Source organism: Athene cunicularia (genome assembly GCF_003259725.1).
Source record: "Athene cunicularia isolate RWA chromosome 4 unlocalized genomic scaffold, athCun1 chr4_part3, whole genome shotgun sequence".
Classification (NCBI taxonomy): domain Eukaryota; kingdom Metazoa; phylum Chordata; class Aves; order Strigiformes; family Strigidae; genus Athene; species Athene cunicularia.
In genome coordinates this window covers 12,971,775-12,982,003 of record NW_020799100.1, presented here as the reverse complement: position 1 = coordinate 12,982,003, position 10,229 = coordinate 12,971,775, and positions in this window count along the sequence as shown.

Sequence of the window (10,229 nt, the reverse complement as noted above, 5' to 3'; positions counted from 1 at the left end):
GGGTCTGGGATCCTCCCCGGGGCTGGGGGTGCCGGCGCCGGCGGGGTCGGTTACCCGGGGTGCGAGGATGCGCCCGGTGCCGGGCGGCTGGCACGAGCATCCCCGGGTCAAGGGCAGGCAGGAGATCCCTCGGCTCGGTTCATTTGGCACAGCGTGGGGAATGCCATTAGTCATCGGGCTCCCGGAGCGAAAGGGCGTTCTCTGTCCCTCTCCTGGGCAGGGGGCCGGGGTGGAGGTAGGCTCGATGTGAAGCAGGGCTCTGTCGCGTTGGCCGTGCTCCCCTCGAGCGGGGCGGTGGGTCAGGCACATGGCGCAGGGCTTGCCGGTGTCTCCACTGCCTCTCGCTGTGGCTGGAGTCGGCGCCGTTTGCCTGAGCTTGGCTCTGTCGCGCTCAAAGCCACGGAGCAGGACAGGCACGGTGGGTGATTGTTAGCGCTTGGGTCTGTCCGTGTCTGGTTGTTGGCAGCGAAGGAGAGGAGAAGGGATGCGGGATGTGAGGCCTTGGGCCGGTCAGTCTCACTGTGGTCCACGCTTTCCCAAATGGTGACACCTCCTGGTGTCTCTGCTGGCAGCTCTTCCCAAGGCCACGGACCTCCCTCAGGGAGGTGGCTCTGTGAAGTCCCCACGACGCTGGGATTTTCCTTCTGTCCTTTGAGGGTGCTTCATCTGATGCTGCTGCTGTCTCGGCACCAGGTGATGGCAGAGGGGCTGGAGGAGCCCCCATGGCTGGCCATGCTTCATGTCAGCCTGGTGGGACCTTCCTTCCTCTGGAAACTGGGGTGCTCTGTGAAATCGGGGACATCTGCCAGCTGAGTAAGGGATGGATGTGTCCCCAGAGAGGGAGCCGTGGGTTGCCAAGGCAGGGGTCACTCTTAGCTCTGGGAAATGCCTGTGCTATCTTTTCTCCCTGCTCTGCACCAGGGCACCTGTGCCAATGCCTGGCACAGGGCTGGGCACCCTGAGGTCCCTGCCGGAGCAGACCTCCTGCTCTACATGCTGCAGGTGGCCACCACCAGAGCTGGTGTCTGCAAAATGGTTAAAGGCTGACATTTAGAGGTCACACTTTCAGCATTGTGCATGTGTTTGCTTCATTTGCATTTGCAGTTAGCCCAGCTCGAGGCTTTGCCACTTGCATGTGCAGTTGCCATGGTTACATGTGCAGTCGGGATGTGGAATTTGGTTGGACACCTGCAAACATGCAGCTCTCAACCTCCGGAGCACCAGAGCACGAGTGAAAGCAGCCGAGATGCAGGGCAGCCCTTGGACCTGGGCATGTGGGCCCTGCGCAGTGATGTGCTGAGGAAATGGAGTTGCAGTGCTCATCTTGGCAGGATCTGCATGCTATCGCCTTGCACAGCCTCCAACTGCCCTTATTCAACATGCAGTGTGCACCTAGGGCAGCGGTGTTGGAGGGGAAGGTTGAGCCCATATCAAGGATGTTGCCCTGGACGTTTCATCTGGGTCTGTCTCCTTCCCAGACCCCATGTAGAGGCTCTTCTCCCAAAGGGCTAGAGTGAAGATGCTCAAGAGCAGGGCAGTGAGGGCAGACAGAGCCTGGGAGTTGCAAGTGGAGCTGCTGTGCCGGCTGGCAGTGCCTTGCCTGCAGGCAGGGGCCTGCCAAAGATTCAGAAGGCAGCGTGAGAATTGGCAGAGCGCTGTGCCGAGGCTCCAGCTGTGGTGGCTGCGTCTCTCCTGGCTCTCTGTGGGGTTCACTCTGGGTGCTGAGGTCCAGCATAGACAGGGACCCAGTCCAGGTGCCTTTTGACCAGGATCCCATTGAGCAAAGCAAGGAGATAGTGACAGCCAAAAGCCTCTGGCAGGTCCCTGTTGGCCTTGTCTTTGTGTCAAGAGGAGTTTTAGGACAGTGGGTATGGAAGGGACCTCGAGGTTATTGAGTCTCCAAGTTCCATCTAAACCATTCCTGGGCAGCATTAGCTCAGGCAGCTCCTAAACCTCCCCAGCCACAGTGGTTCTGCTGCCTCCCCAGCAGTTTGCTGCCATCTTTCTGTACCCTTCCTGCTAGGAGCTACTTCTGTGCAGCAGGCAGGGAGAAGGGAAGCCCTCTTGGCAGTCCAGGAGCAACTGTAGCCTCAGACAGACCGGTGTGGGGTGTCCGTGCTGCGCTGGTGGCAGCTGGGGGAATCCAGTAACAGGAGGAGGGTGGAAGGATGGTGGGAAGGGGTGGGGATGGGGACATGGAGCATGTGTCTGGGCACGAGCTGCGAAGGAGCCACGAAGGAACCTGTGAAATCTTACAGCAGAGCACGGAGGGGCTGAGTATCTGCCGTCCTGGGGCTGTGCACCAAGTGCAGAGGGATGGGACAGGGACAGCTTGGCTCTGCCCTTAGGGCTTTCAGTGCCACGGGAAAGGGACAGTTATTTTCTCTCTGTGGGATCCCAGACACACGTTCCTCCCCCGATGATCTGTGGTTATCGGCTGCCAGTGACAGAGCGTTTTGGAAGATGCTTCTTAATCAGGGTCTGGCATTTGTGTCTGCAGCCACAGCCACAGCCAGGGGCGTGCATGGGTCTCAGGTTGGCACGGAGGGGAGGTGGCTACAGCCAGCTGGCAGGGGCACATCAGCAGAAGGCTGCTGGTACCAGGGTGCTTGAGGAGAGCTGGGTTTGAGGACTATGGCAGAGCTGAGTGGTGCTGCATGGTGGACTAAATGCTCTGGTGGTCTCCTGATGTGATGCTCCCTGGAGCTGGGGGCAGGGAGCAGGCTGTGACCAGCGCTGTGTGCTGCTGGCCTCAGCAGGATTCTGCAATGGGTGTGAGGGGAATGAATAAAAGGTCCTGCAATTGCCAGAGCTGGCAGTTTGAACCCACATCATTCAAACCCTGGAGTGAGTCTGACTGAGGCAAAGCAGGGATGAAGCGGAAGCAGTGGGAAGACGTGGGGGCTTCTGGCTGCAGCTGCCGGGTCCTGTCTGGTGTGTGCAGCTCCTGGAAGTTTTCCCTGGTTAGGAGGACACATGCTGTTTATTTGGAGGCTTGTCTGGGCTCAGTAGTGATGTGGTATTGCAGTCCATGATGAAATTTATGCTCTTGCTTAGTCTTGCAGTTGTGTGGGGAAACTCTGCCCTTGCAATATACTCCTTTTGCCACGTTGTCTGTCCGTCAGCGGGGCAGGCACATGGCATGGGTGGGGGGGTTGTCTGTGAGTGAGACTTTGTGCTGGAGAGTGCTGTTTGGTCTGAGACCGCCTTGGCAAGGCGCTTAGGGGATTGTTGGTAAAGAAGCCTTGTTCCTGACACTGCAAAATGCAGAACAGTGGAGTAACATCTGTTATTTTCAAACTGCATCTCAGTGTGAGCGTATCCTGCAAGGTGCCTGGCAAGCAGAGCCGGAGCTTTGCCTGGTGGCCAGATGCTCTGGCCATGCCAGCAGAGCAGGTGGCACAGTTTGGGAAAGGTTGCAGAGAGAGCGTTACAAGGCTCGTACTGTGCACAAGCCTTGTTTGGGTCTGGGCCTGGGCTGCCGGGGCTCTCTGAGGGTGAGGATGGTTGGCAGAGGCTGGTTCAGGAAGGCTTTTGAGATGGGCTTGGGGAGGGGACTGCTGAGAATGCCCTTTGCCATGGTGATCAGAGGCTGCAGGGGCTTTGCCTTCATCAGGCATTCATTAGCTCCTACTCTGAAGGAGTGGGTGAAGCCCAGATCTGCAGCACGGCCAGAGTGTCTGCATGCCACTCACCATAGAGATGGCCGTGTCCATCTCCTGGTGCCATCACCCAGTGCCGAAGGAGCTGTGGAGATGAGTCTGTGAATCTGGCTGTCTTCACGTCTTTCTTGCTCCCTTATTTGACTCCAGGCACTGCTGAGCAACTTGAGGACTCATGGGACAGTGATGCAGGAGAAGGGGGCAAGGGTTGCTCTGTGTCTCTGTCTCTAGAGCTGCCTGGGAGAGCTCAGGAGAGATGTGTGGGTGTTGAGATCATTGTGAGTCAAATGTCTGGAAGTTGCAGCAGGAATGGTCAGAGGTCTGATGGCTCCTGGGCAAAAAATGGCTAAATAAGGCAGGGTTCTTCAGACTGGAAAAAAACCAACAAAAGATGGAAAAGATATGTCTACAGGAGGCCAGGAAAGAAGGGATAGAGGTTAACTCTTCACTGTGTCTTTCCATGAAAGTACAAGGTCACATCAAATGAAGCTAGCAGGAGGTGCCAAACAGGAGGGGCATTGCCTCTCGCAGACGTGCTATCAAACTGCAACAGTCCTCAGAACTCACCTCAGGAGGTGTTATGAACAGCAAAACCTTACACTGGTTCCAGGAGAAATGGGATATATTCAAGAAGGACAAGAGGTTTCCCCAGAACCAATAAATACACCAAGATCCACCTCTGACTTGCACAGTTGCTGAGCTGCAAATTGCTCGTGCTTCTGACTACTGGCAAGAAAGTGCAGAGGGCAAGGTGGACCCTTGGTCTGAGCTGTTATTTTTGTAACATTGTGCCTACCAGAGAGGGTGGAGCCAGGAGGCAGCACTGGGCTTTGGTAAAGGAGGATGAGTTTATCGCCATCCAGCTCTGTGTTCCTTTGCTTGGCACAGGGTGACAGATGGGTCCCGCTGCCGCGCTGAGAGCGTGGGATGCGGAAGGTGCAGCTAGTGGGAGAGGTGGGACCTGTGCTAAGCACTGATCCTCTGCCTTGGCATCACAGGCCCTTTGCTGGAGACTTCTGATGCACTTTTGTCTGCTGAGCAGTTGCCGATTCCGTTGGTTTGAAAATGGATGGCAATATCCTTCCCTCCTGTGTTACCTGGCAGTTCCTCATTCCCTGGGCACAGGGCACCCACCCGACACACTGCGGCAGTGCTGCACTCTCGTCCCTGCATTGTCCTAGTTCCCTGGTACTCACTGAATGTGGTGGGCACTGTGGGATCGCCAGGGGCCTGATCTTCATCTCCCCCTTCCCCAGTCCCTTGGTTCTGCCTTTTCTCATGCACATCAGGAAACATCAGTCTCAGTTTTGTTCCTGGTTTTATGCTCAGATGAGAAAAGACTTATGTCCTGCTACCGGTGAGGGTCCAGTTCAGCTTTATCTTAGTGTGTGGGGGGTGCCAGAGGGCTGTCCCCCAGCTCCTCAAGCAGTCCAGAGGCCTGCAAGGGCAGCAGGGAGCCGTGAGGCTCTGCTTGGGAGAAGTTTGTTTCTTGTGGGAGAAGTAGACGTGGAGAGGAGGATGCAGGGATGAGCTGGGGATCTAATGGTCCCCAGTGGGCTTTGGGTGGGGGTGCTACAGGATGAGGCCAAGCAGGGTTGAAGCTCATGAAGAGGACACTGTTTCCTGTCCTCATCACTTCCAGGAGGACCCTGTCCACGAGGGCTGAGGGAAGTATCCAGCCAGCATAACGGTGTCCTTGCAACCACAAAACTGAAATCTGCCATTGGCCAGAAGCTGTAAGGGGACAGATCCTGTCCCTCACGACAGAAATGATCTCTGTTTCTGTTTCATTGCCATTTTGGTCTCTGTTGCCACTGGGCTGTCTTGATGAGGCTCTGAGGTTGCAGACTTGGGCAGGGAGATGCTGTACTTTGATGCTCACGACCTTAAGAGGAGCCAAGTGGTAACAAAAACCTCCTCCTGTGTGTGCTGGGAGTGATGCTTCAAAGTGGGCATCTGCTGAGGCAGAGCTGTGCTCAGGGACCTCTGAGAAGCAGCAGGGAGCATGGGAGCCTTCTTGGCACTGGGGGTTGCCTTTCCTTGGCATTGCTGGTCCTTGCAGCTTGCCTGTATGTCCTGCTTCATTCTAGTCTGCTCTCTGTGGAGAGACAGGGCATCCCCAGGCTGCCTGATTTGCTTCGGTCCAGCCTATTTCTTAACGCTAGGCAGCCTTTACAGTAAAACACATTAAAGGATTTTTTTGCCAGAGGTTTTAGGCTTTCTGCTTTTTTGTACTTGAAGATAGAAAATATGGGAGGAGAAAGCTACAAGGGAAAATAGAAAATACATTTTGGATTAAATTTGAACATGCTTCCTTCCTAGCTGCTGGCTTGCCTGGCCTCCAGTCCTTAGCAAGCCTTCGTTACATGAGCAAGAGCCAGACTTTGTGGAGCTTCCCTGGCTGCAGGCTGACCCTCCAGCCCAGGGGGTTTCCATGGTCTTCTGCTTGGTCACGCCAGCTTTATTTTCAGTTTGGGAACATGAGTGGCTGACAACTCTTGCTGAGGGCAGGCTTCCCTGGTTGAGAAGGCTGCTTGTTTTAGTTGAGGCTGTTGTGAGCTTGGGCTAGACCATCTAACTGCCTGAGGTCCTTCCGAGGTGACTGGACACTGTGTCTGTCCAGGCTGCCAGCTGTACGTACGACCTGTGGTGACAGTGCTCTCTGGTTGTGACACCTATATGAACTCTCAAAGTTGTTCACTGGAGCATGTAGCAAATCTGTGCATTTCCAGAGTTCCTGGGAAAGCCTTTAGGGTTTCTGGGGAAACCAGTAACTGGGATGGGCTTTTATCTTATTCAGCTGCAGAAGGGCATTTCTGGATGCCGTGCCATGCCAGCAGCATGCGTGAGTGGCCGTTGTGCCATGGGCCCTGGGGCTCCCCTTGCCCTGGTGCTGCCCTGAGCGAGGAGGGCACTGCCAGCACTGTGACAGCTCTACCGTGAGCCAGTGCTGGCTCAGCAGCATCAGTGGCTTTGCCCAGGAGCTCCTGCACAGCCACCAGCCATCATCCTCAGTGCCAGCGCTCAGTGGTGGGGTGGGGCGAGGGGAGAGACAAATGTAGAAGGGGAGTGTGGCTTCTCCAGCACCTGTGCTTTATTCTGGAGCGTGCAAGTGTGAAATTCAATTTGTAGATAAGCTTTAGCTGGTGAGGAACACAGGCCACGGCGTCTGCTGGAGCCAGGCAGTGTCTGGGAGCAGTGCGGCCGGCATGCACAGCATGTCCTGCTTGCCAGCTCTTGCGGAGGCTGACGTCACCTCGGAGGAGCAGTGGCTGCTGCAGGACGTGGCTGCTTGACACTGTGTCATGTTGGCTCTGGATGTGCAGCCCCAGCTGCTGGCAGGAGCTCTGCTGAGAGGTGCTGCTCTGGGGCTGTCTCCCCCACCCCGCAGAGGCGAAGGGCAGGCGCAGCTGGGAGCAAGAGCAACCTGGTGTGCTCTGCCACCAGCAGCTTGCTACCTGGGTGATGGGGAGGATGGGTGTCATGGACAGAGGAGTCTGTGGTGCTTCCAGCAGCGGTGGTGTTTTCCCACATTTATGTTTGGATATTCCCTTTTTGATGTTCCCAGTGAGTCCTGCTTGCTAGTGGGAGCAGAGGGGATGGGTGTTACAGTGTTAGCAAATGCAGTTAGCACTGGCCTGCGCTCTGTCCTCCATGTGTGTTGCTACCAGTGGTCACAGCTCCCCTTCTCCTGCCCCAGTCCAGAGCTTTTTGGGTCCCCCACTTCTGAGTGCTTTGCAGAGAGCAGCCCTCTGTTGCGGGTGAAGAGACCAATGCTGTGATGAGGGGAGTGCAGTCACTGAGTCTAGCCATGGCAGAGCTGGGTCTGAGCAGTGCCCTGGTCCTCCGTGGTGGCTGCCACCAGGCAGTGGCTCTGTCGTCACACAAGCTGCAGTGTCACAGAGTGGTGGGTTACTGCTGATGCCATCAGGCCTGGAAGGGGCACCAGCGTGTTCATACCAGGGTGATCAGTCTGTCTGGGTGTCCCTTGCTGGCCAGAGAAACTGCTGCTCCCCTGACCCTGGCTGGATTCTTGCAATATGGTCAGAAAATCATGTGTGGTCTTTGTTCAGGGCCACCGGCACTAACACACAACTCAGCAGCTTGTGTCAGGTGGGATGTGCGGGGGCACTCTCCTCTCTGAGTAGGATGATGGGCTGGGGTTCAGCCCGGGTGTCTTTCTGGTGCAGGAGAGGACCCGCAGCTCTCCTAGCTGTGGGCAGCCAGGGGGCATGGGGTGGCACAGCCCCACATCCTGGGCTTTGGGTGTGTGGGTCTGTGCAAAGCCTGTCTGGTGTTTCACCTGGAAAAGGGACTGTTGTAACAAGGTGGAGGTGATGCTAGCTCAAACACGCTACTGAACTTTGTGGCTGGGTTGGTGTCTCATGGTACAAGACAGGGTGGTGCAGGAAGGTGGTGCTTGTACACAGCCAGATAACTTATAACCTTATCTCTGCACAGGAAAACTGACTAATTATGTCATGTTTCAGCTTCCACAGAAAAGTTAGTTCGTGCTTGTCTCCAACTATTTTCCTCATCTTTGTGCTTTGCCCTGGGCTTCATTACCTTCAGCCTGGATCACCTCCATGACCTTGTTTACAATTCTGCCCTGCAAAACTTTGCTCAGCTGATGAAGAGCGGTGAGCAGGCAGAAGTAGGTGGTTGGGGCAGGTGTCAATAAAGGAAACAATCCTTTATCAGCTCTGCCACTGAAATCAGAGGTTCTTACAGCCACAGTGTGGATTACAACCTGTGATTAAGTGGTGTTGGCTTCCTGCTTTGAGTCAGTAAAAATGAAACACTGACAACTTATTTTGGGCGTAGCTGTTCCCATTCAAAGCACTCTTGGGTTTTGTTGCCCACCCTCTCTAGTCGCATTTGCAGGAAGTCTTTGTATTTTAAGCTGCAGTCAGTTCCTGTCTGCCCAGCCCACCTCCTTACATTTATAGAGCCTCCTCCGAGCCACGCTAGTCCATGGAAAGCATTGGCTGTGCACGCATTCAGCCTGCCTGCAGCCACTGAGGCTTTCTCAGCTTTCCTTGGAGCATGCGTGAGACTTCTTGACCCATTATTAGCACGGGTGGTGCCCTGGGTAGGACAGGGCTTTATGCAAATTGACCATGGCCCACTTGGTTGGAGGGGGACCATGCCCTTCGCATGGCTGTGTGCCCAGAAAGGAGCTTGAGGGACTGGGGTATAAGAGAGTTTTGGAGAAGGGCATTCCATCAGCAGCTGGGTTTCATACTTGCTGCTTAGTCTGGGGCATTTAGAAATGGGGGTGTCATTGCATCAAGCCAGCCTCTCGGGTCACTGAAGTCTCCTTTCTTCATTGAATTTCAAACCTGATTTTGCTAATGTAGGAAATATGAATGTGTTCAGACTTAGAGTTTCAGAAGCTTTTTCCTCTGAAAAGAGCCTTGTGCTTATGTAATTGTTCCCTGACATGGTTCAGTCATAATGATCCATGTTGACTTAAAAATTGGGGGCCCTGCTAGCCACGGTAGTTTCTGAGGTGGCTGTTTGGGAAAGGACATAGGAGCCATTACTCTGGCGGATGTGAGGGGGATGGTGATGAGCAGCTGGGATAATGTCAATGCACGGCTCGCTGAAGCTAGAGAAGGAAGTGAGGGGAATGCAGCTTGTGCAGACAGCTCTCTTCACTGGGTGAGATTTGCACTCCAGTCGCTAGCTGTGGAGTGTTGATCTCAGATTTGTGAGTGAGCTTATATTGCCTTAAAGTAGCTGCCTGGTGGTTGTTTGTGATGTGTTGGAGAGTGAACGAGTTGTCTTGGCATGAACTTTGTGCTGGTGCCAAGGGCTTGCTGAAAGCAGATTGTCTGTCAGTTCACTCCTGAATAGATGTCTGGAGATTCCAGGGTTCTGCAGATGCCCTTCTGCATTGTCAGTCACCTGCCCTCACAAAGTGAGCACTGGAGTAACTTTGCCATTTATTTATGAAGCGATTTCCTCTAGAATAGAATAGTTTCAGCCGGAAGGGACCTACAATGATCATCGAGTCCAACTGCCCGACCAATTCAAGGCTGACCAAAAGTTAAAGCATGTTATTAAGGGCGTTGTCCAAATGCCTCTCAAACACTGACAGGCCTGGAGCATCGACCACCTCTCTCGGAAGCCTGTTGCAGCGTTTGACCACCCTCTTAGTAAATGATTCCTAATGCCCGCTGTAAAAGAGCCCTGGCGCAGCTTTGAACCACTCCCACGCGCCCTGTCACTGATGCCGGGGCGAAGAGCTCAGCGCCTCCCTCTCGGTCTCCCCGGGAAGCTGTGGGAGCAATGGGGTCACCCCTGGCCTCGCCTGGGTGACGCAGAGTTTGCTCAGCGGGTCCCCGCGGGTGGCGCCTCGCCGCCAGCTGACAGGCCATCGTCCCGCTGGACCCCGAGAGACACCAGGCGCTTTTCCCGCAAGCACTCCGTGTCTTGCAGGCCACGGGGGCTGCGGGGCTGTGCCGGGGCCAGCTCGGGGCAGACGCCCCCCGCTCCTTGCCGCGGAGCCGGCGGGGCGCGCGGTGCTGAACGGACAGTTCCCGCCCGCCCCGGGGCGGCGGC